Source organism: Drosophila ficusphila, unplaced genomic scaffold (genome assembly GCF_018152265.1).
Source record: "Drosophila ficusphila isolate 14025-0441.05 unplaced genomic scaffold, ASM1815226v1 contig_127, whole genome shotgun sequence".
In the NCBI taxonomy this organism is placed as follows: Eukaryota; Metazoa; Arthropoda; class Insecta; order Diptera; family Drosophilidae; genus Drosophila; species Drosophila ficusphila.
In genome coordinates, this window is record NW_025064016.1 from 2,681,212 (window position 1) to 2,689,206 (window position 7,995).

The 7,995-nt window shown below is 37.6% G+C and overlaps 1 long non-coding RNA gene across 1 annotated transcript; it reads left to right on the plus strand.

The window, feature by feature from the left end:
• Positions 1-1,591: 1,591 nt before the first annotated feature.
• Positions 1,592-5,912, plus strand: LOC108095071. Its single transcript, XR_001771606.2, has 2 exons — positions 1,592-1,720; positions 5,018-5,912. It is a non-coding gene; the product is annotated as an uncharacterized LOC108095071 (long non-coding RNA).
• Positions 5,913-7,995: the final 2,083 nt, after the last annotated feature.

Consider the following 7,995-nt stretch of genomic DNA (forward strand, 5'->3'; position numbering starts at 1 on the left):
CTCAGATTTAATCGTTTGGCTAAAAAAAACATCTGAGAAATTTGATTAATTAAAATAGCATTTTTTAATATGCATAAAGTGTTGAAGTTTCTTGATTAAAGTCGGATTAAGTGATAAAGTGTAATTTTTATGTTTAATAAATCTAGCTTAGCTAAGATATTGCTTCATTAAGAATTTATAATAATATAAAATTCAATTTAATCAAACTTGATCAAGGCTAATGAATATTTCCATAAACTTTTTCCCACCCTGTCATAATATTTTGTGCTTTTCAACTGCCCTCTCGACTTTGTTTTCCCCATCACATTATTTATCCATCAAAGCACGTACGTGATGTGTCATTAGTCTGCACATATTGCCTCTCAATCTGCGTTAACCTCAAGACCCTTAGACCTGCGTGCCACTTGAATTTGATCCGTGCACAGAGGCTCCTGAATCCTGCATCCTGAATCCTGCATCCTGACCCGAACGAGCTGTGCTTCTTCTCAATTAAAATATTTATTAAGCACTTTTGGTGCAGGCAACAAATTAATACCAAAGACCTCCAATCATGTAGCAGAAAAGACCCGAAGCAGCAACAATTTATAAAGAAGTTGAGGATACAGAAGAACACTGTGGAAAATATGGTATTGATTTTGACAAATTTAAAATAGAATATTATTTAAAGCTAATATAAACAAATAATCTTTCAAGGTAAATTTGTTTATTAAATGATTGGTGTTGAGCGAACAATATTTAAACGGTTCCTGTTTTGGTTTTATATTTTCTTAACAAAACCCCATATAAAATGGATTTGCATCGAAATGAAATGGAATATTAGACCCGAGGCTACAGCACCAAACTGCAATTGGCAGAAAAATAACTGAATACTTTTATTTATTAGCGTGTTTTTCTCTGTGCAGCAGCCCGCAGCCTGTGTATTTTTTGCAGGACCCCTCATCCAGCCAGGATCCTCATTCCGGCCACCGCAGTCCTGTTGCAACAGCAGCGTCAACATTGCAGTTGCCGGCTGCCAAGTTTGGCCAACTAGGCAGAAACGACACGGCCAGAGCGGCTAACAATCCAGAGTTGGCAGTTGGCAGAATAGGCCTTGCAAAAGTGCGGCTGCCACTGCAGAAACTCTTTTCCTCACCCCTCCCCCCTCATAGCTGGCACCCCCCCTCTGCACCCACGACCATGCCACCACCATTTCCCAGTGACAGCAACAAAGTCTGGCGTGGAAAATCTAAAATATTTATGCGGCCCGGCTGGCGGCATCCATCTCCCTGCCGGCGCTTCCTGCTTGTTGTTCATCAAAAAGTTCGACTGAGGGGAGAGGTGCGGAAAAGCGAGGGGAAAAAATACAAACTCAATGAAAAATTGAAAAACTATTAAAATTGTAAATGTAAGCAAATAAGAAGTTCATCTGACTAGCTGGAATCGGAAACAAAATAAACCCTGCGCAGTGCTCTTCAGGAATGCTTTAAAAACTTTTTAAACTAGAAATATTTTGTTGAAATTAATTAACTAAACAAAATAACCAACCAGAAATAGGATTATCTGCATAATCGGATATCTGAAAACATTTATCATAGTTGGCAATGCTTCAAAATTCATCAAAATAAAATGATAGTTTTTTATTTTCTTTGCTTTTATTTATATTTTGGTGCTGCTTGCTTAATTTTTATAGTTGAAGCCTCATCTTGGGATGCATAAAATAAATAAATAAATATTCGGAAAGGTGAGCTTAAATTAATTATATTTAACACTTTGTTTGAAAATGTAATAGCCTTTTTCTTATTTCAGTTAGCTGCACAATAGTTCGTAAAAATATAAATAACTTAAAAATCAATTGGAACGCATAAGTTAACCATTTAAAAGCCCAACTTAAGCGCATTAAAGATAATTGCAAATTGTATTATGTAAATTGCCAGGCAGGGAAGTGAAAGTGGAAAGTGAGCCAAAGGCAAACAGAAAATCATTTTCGTGAGAAAAAACAGTAAACAAATTACGTGCGTGACCCTCGCCTGAATACTTATTTTCCCATTTAATTTTTTCCTCATAATTGTGATAATTGTTTTCCAATTGATCGAGCATAAATGCAATTGAATCATTAAGTCGACAATTTCCCAGTCTGCTACTCATATTTCTTTTGCTTATTGCGCATAAATAAAATACATTTTATTTGTTCCAATTTTGCACTTTGCCATTGAAAGCGTTCGATGAAGTTTTTTTGCCCAAATATAATTTGGCTTAATAAATAAATTAGTTGCTAGTTGTATTGTTGCGTTAAATTGGTGATTATTGGCTTTTGCACTGCCGCATAATTGGTTTTAGTGATTTCGAAATTCAAATTGAAACTTAAAAGCAACCGAAATTTGTTGCTTTGTTGTATAATACTTATTAAACGAGTGTAAGAGCTTTGCACTGATAGCGAATTGTTTTGTTCAAGGATGTCCGGCTGGAAATTCATTTCCGGCAGTTCACATAACAAATCGATATTTTCATTTTTAAAAATAATTTGCTGAATTTCGGTTTGTTTGCCAGAGAGTTTATAATTTTTTTTACAGACGCTTATTTAATTTTCACTGTTAACCAACCATTAGAATGCAAACAAACTTTAATTTATTTATTCCTATTGAATATAAATGTGTTAACTGTAAAAAGTAAACTTGATTTTTTTAGGTCGGTAAATAAGGTTAATAGATTATATAAATAACATTTTTTATTGTTAAGGGAAACTATAGGACTGACTTGTCTGAGTACAGGCTTTGCAGTTGCTCCAGTCCGAATTTAATTAAATTTCCGCTCTAAATATGTAGTTGGATTTCCAAGTAAATCCAGGATCTTCCATTCAAACTTTTTCCCCACATCAGTTATATTCAAAGTTGGGACCAAAAACTGGGTCGGTAGCCGAGTATCTGAAACCAATTGGCAGCCGAGCATGCTGGGCAATTGAAATGGCCTACCGACCTGGTCCAACCCCCTTCCCCCCACTCCAATCGCACACACACACATACATACGCAGAAGGGAGCATTAGGGAGTAAGGCTCACACGGATGGGGAAACCACACGGTCCCTACACGGTAATTATCTAACAAGATTACGCAAAATGTTCCTCCCCGGCGATGGCAACGGAAACAACGACAGCCGTTGCAGTGGTAGTTGTAGCGGGGAAATTGGGGAAAGGTGGGTGGCAAAATTCAGGGGGGGTGGTTCGGGTGTAGGTTGGGAGAATTCAGAGGGGACAAGAAGAGGCAACAACGGCTGATGACAGTGGGCAGAATGCAAAATGTTGTTAAGTCGCTGGCAAAACGCTCCGATGCACAAGTGGACTGTTGGGTTGGTGGTTATGGCTGCTGGATCGCTGCGAATGGAGGAGGAAGCGTTGGATTACGGCTCTTAATACCGTGAATTTCTCGCTTTTACAACTGGCTTAAAGGGAAAGTGTGTCAGTCTCAGGTGTCCTTGCATCTGCTGACGAATGCCGACCCACTCGGATCAGCCTCAGATGCTGAAATCATTCGCATTCCCCATCATGAGCTGAATGTTTGGCGTGCGTTTCCACGGGGTGAGTTTAATTCGAAAGCATCCATCTGATCTTTGGTTGTAGAGTGGTGTTAAACAAACAGTTTCTTTTCCCTATATTTTCATATAAATCTTACCAACAATACGTTTTACATTTATTCAGAATCTTTGTATTTGTTAGTATGAAAAGATTAAATACAAAAAATATTTCAGCTTGTTTCCTTTTTGCATTTTAACTTTTGAAAACGCATTTATTAAATCCTGATACCCAAAGGGGGTAGGAAAATAAATATTTAAAAAACATTTCCATTTTTCCCCTCATAACACTTGTTCTAAATCATTTTTGTTATTTTCTATAAAAATACATTTTTAATTCCCCTCTGACTTTCCAACGTTGGAAAACACTTTCGTTGTTTTCAGTTACAGTTTTTGCTGAATGCAATTTTTATGCTCTCCAGATGCAAGTGGAGTCGGAAAGCTGCAGTCGATATTTTATGTATATTGTTGAGGGATTTTATTTGGTTTTTCCGCCCTGCCAAGGTCCTTGCATCCTGCGTCTGTGGGTGGTTTTTGTGGGTGCGGAATACGCGCATCAAATGCAAATTTGTCCCGCTCTTTGTTTGCGCTTTTTGTTCAATTCAGCTGCTGTGTGTTTTCTCTGCTTGTTTGCCATGTGTCTTCGTCTGGGGATAATCTGTATCTCAACTTGGAACCAGTTTACCTGCATTCACTCGGATTATTCGAAAGTTCCTGTATATATTTATAATGTGTATATTACCCGAAAGTCAAACAAGTGCAAATGCTGCTTGTGGAAGTGACACTGGAAAAGTTTTATTTTATTGTTGAAATTAGAATCCATTTCTACATTTTACTAACCAAAAGTGGAAGGCTTGTCTTAAAAATAAAAGGTAAATGGTAAAAGTTTATAAATAAATGAAGTGGTATTTTCAGCCAAACACGATTTGTTAATTTTGAACATTTAACAACCAAAGTGTTCCCCATTCGAACCACTTGATGGCCCACAAAACTGGCCCAATATTGACACGATCCGCGTTGGATTCCCACATTGGTTTGTCGGGCGCGATTTCGGTGTTTGGTGGCTCAATTTTCAAATGTTTTTGTGTTATATTTCTGCGGCAACGATTTGCGGTGGCCGTGCAAATGTTTTGTTATCTTACGCTGCTTTTAATTGATTTTCCATGTGCGGTTGCTGGATTTGTAATGGTTATAATGAACTGCAATTAATTTCGGCCACTGTCGTTGTTAAATACCGCAGAAAACAACAAATAAATTAAATTAAATTAAGTTTAGATTGTTCAACAACAATTCGAAAAAGAGAATTTTGTAATAGAATAAGCCTAACCTTGAAATGAATTACTTTGATGTAACATGATTCTAATTAATTTTAATTATTAAAAGCAAACTTTGAGCAACTTACGCAGTATTCTTAATAAGTTGATAAACTCCTTGTGTGTTGTGTTCCGCTCTGAAATTGGTTTTTATTTTCCAGATCCCTTGTGCACACATATGCTGCCACAGGATGGGGAACTAAATCAAGGTAATCTTAACAAAACCGCCCGAGAAGAAACCAAGTCAAGGCCGTAATCTTTTTAAGTGGGTGCGAGGCATCAGCGAGCGGTGAGGGCGAACCACATCAAAACCAAGTCAAAACCTAGACAAACACACTTGTTAGCTTATCATGTTACCCATGTTAAGCGTATTAATGGCAGCGAAGACGACGACAACGATGACAACAAATCCAAAAAAAAGGGCGTCAGCCAGGCAAACAAACAAGCAAACAAACATCGAGGACACAAAACGTGCAGGAAGAAGTAAAATATTAATAGCCAGCTACTAAAATAGCATGAGTCAAAATCCGAGCACAAAACACAAAGAATCGAGCATCGAGGCCAAGGAACCAACGAGTTCTGAGGTCTCCGAAGGGTTCGGGAATATGGGTCGGTGGGTCGGTGAGTTGGTCGGATGGTAGGTTGGTGGGTGGCTAAGCCACTTGCAAAGTCCTGGCTCAGACAGAACTCGGTATGCAGCCAACCATGATGCCATCATGCCACATTCCCTGTTCCCAGTTCCCAGTTCCCACATTCCCTGATCCTTGGAACTCTGGCTTAACCTCAAAGTTGTGTGCGGATGCCTGTTAATGTGTCATTTCGTTGGAATCGCGGGCCTTCCTTCTATATATCTATAAATAGTATAGAGGCCAAACTCACGCAACATACTCGTAAATGGAAGCTGATTTAATAGTTGATTGTCTGCTTTGGAGCTAAGTATCTATTTAACTAATATTAGAAACGTCTGTACAAAATTTTATCGTTGAACGTACAAAGCAATTTATAAATCAATTATTTACAAATAAAATTCAAGAATTATTTAGATTTTATTCAAAAGTCCACATTTGTTTATCTCAACCCCAACAAATGTTGGGATATTTCTAAACATTTTGCATAGCTTTTTCAGCCGTGTTTTTATCATGGGCTCCTTTGTTTGGGCCTTTTAACTGTGCATGGGTATAAATTGCCATTCATTGACAACACAAGCGTTAAGCCAGGGGCGTGGCCATTTGTCATGTTAAACGTTAAACACAAACCAAACAGCGGCCAGACTATGCCATATATATTGACATATTGCCGGGCTTTAGTTTCCTGTTTTTGATACGACGGACTGGCCACCAAGCGACCGCGCCATAAAAATAATCAACATAAATTGTGAAGAGCCAAACACTGTTGCCTGGTTGGCTCTTTGGCTGTTTTGCTGTTCGGTTGGTTGGGTGGGGGAAACAATAACAATAAAAATAATAAAGCAAAACAATGCCAGAATATTTATGGGCACTACGAGAGAAGAGAAGAGACCCTGCAAAAAAAAGAAAGAAAGATTGTTATGTGCCCAAATGACTGTGAAAAAAGGGCCCCTCACCCGCTGCTGTCTAAATATACTTTTGTCTGCGTCTGGCAGCGTAAGCAAATCAACCAACCAGCACTGGGCCAAATGCTGCACTGGGAATAGGCATCAGCAAACGGCCCACTCGGATACAGACGGCTCACACAGATACTCACCCACACAGCCGCAAAGGGCGCCCACATACACACACACACACAGACATCGCAATGCATCGTTAGCGCTAATGCTTCGTTACCAACAACAAATCGTCCCGATCTCCACTCCACTTTACTCTCAATAAATTTCGTATATTTTTGTTTTCGTATTTATTTACAGAAAAGTTATATCTCGTCTAGTGAATTATGGTGCTGAAAACTAACGATGATAAAATTCAATTTAAAAGTATTTTCCCAAACCATTTTTTGTTATTCACTTAATTGTTTTTTTTAAAAGGACTTATTAAAACCAAATTTTTACATTAAATGATATTACTAAAGTAAAAGCATGATATTACCATATCAAAAGGTATTTCCATATCAAAGCTACATATATTTCCATATTAAAATAATATTACCTTGATACTCGTTATTAATTTAACCATTCATTATTTTTGACTTCTTTTTCAACCATTTCGTTTTCTTCTCTATGCTCTCGAGAGTCCTTTTCGGATAATAAAATAATTGAATACAAATTTAATCATTTTCAAATATTTGCCTTAGCTTATTGTTTAATCTGAGTTGCGACTCAGCGGAGATTCTGCTAGATCCTTATCTGCTGAGCTGTTAAACATGCAAAGTCACTTTGTTGAGATTGTGTGTGCGTCTGTGTGTATTTTTGTGTGTGTGCGGGAGTGTGCTTATATGTGCAAACAAATTAAGGCAAAAGCCAAATATACGAAATATGCAAATGTTGCTGCTCTTAATGTTTGTTGCCACCTCAGCGTTGGGATGGGATATTTTTTCTTGCGGTTTTTATTTTGATTTCAGTTGCTTTTTTTTATTTTGTTGTTTGTTGGTTGGCAACCTAAAAGTTTCTTTATGTAAATAAGAAATTTATTTTTATGTAAGCGCGAGCCTAAAGTTGTAAAATTGTTTGTTGCCACTGCTTTTAGCTCGGCTCTTGCTACATTTCCTCCCTGTTTTCCACAAAGTTCTTTCAAGCTTCTTCAGCTTTCGTGGGCCGCTGCTTTATGGCCCAGTTTCCTAATTTAGTAGTTGGCTCCGAAGACGTAACTGTACATTAGGGAGTTGGCCCGCTGCTCTCTTGTTGCAATATCTTATGATTGCCGGCTGGATAATGTCTATAATTCCACTGCTCTTTTCAGCTGCTCAACCTTTGGAGTTTAATTTACATTTTTATGCCACTTGATTTGAGGACCATAAGTGAGATATGCTGGTGATGAAGGTGCTGGCAAAATTGTCAGACAAATTTCTCGGAAAAAAGTATCTTGGGAGTTTTTTATATAGATTCACATTTAATATGTTTATATTTAGAATAAATACTTTAACCATTACCTACAGGTTTCTATGATGGTTTGCTATTCCGAATTCTATTATTATTATATATTTAACATACATGCACCCAAAAACTTCC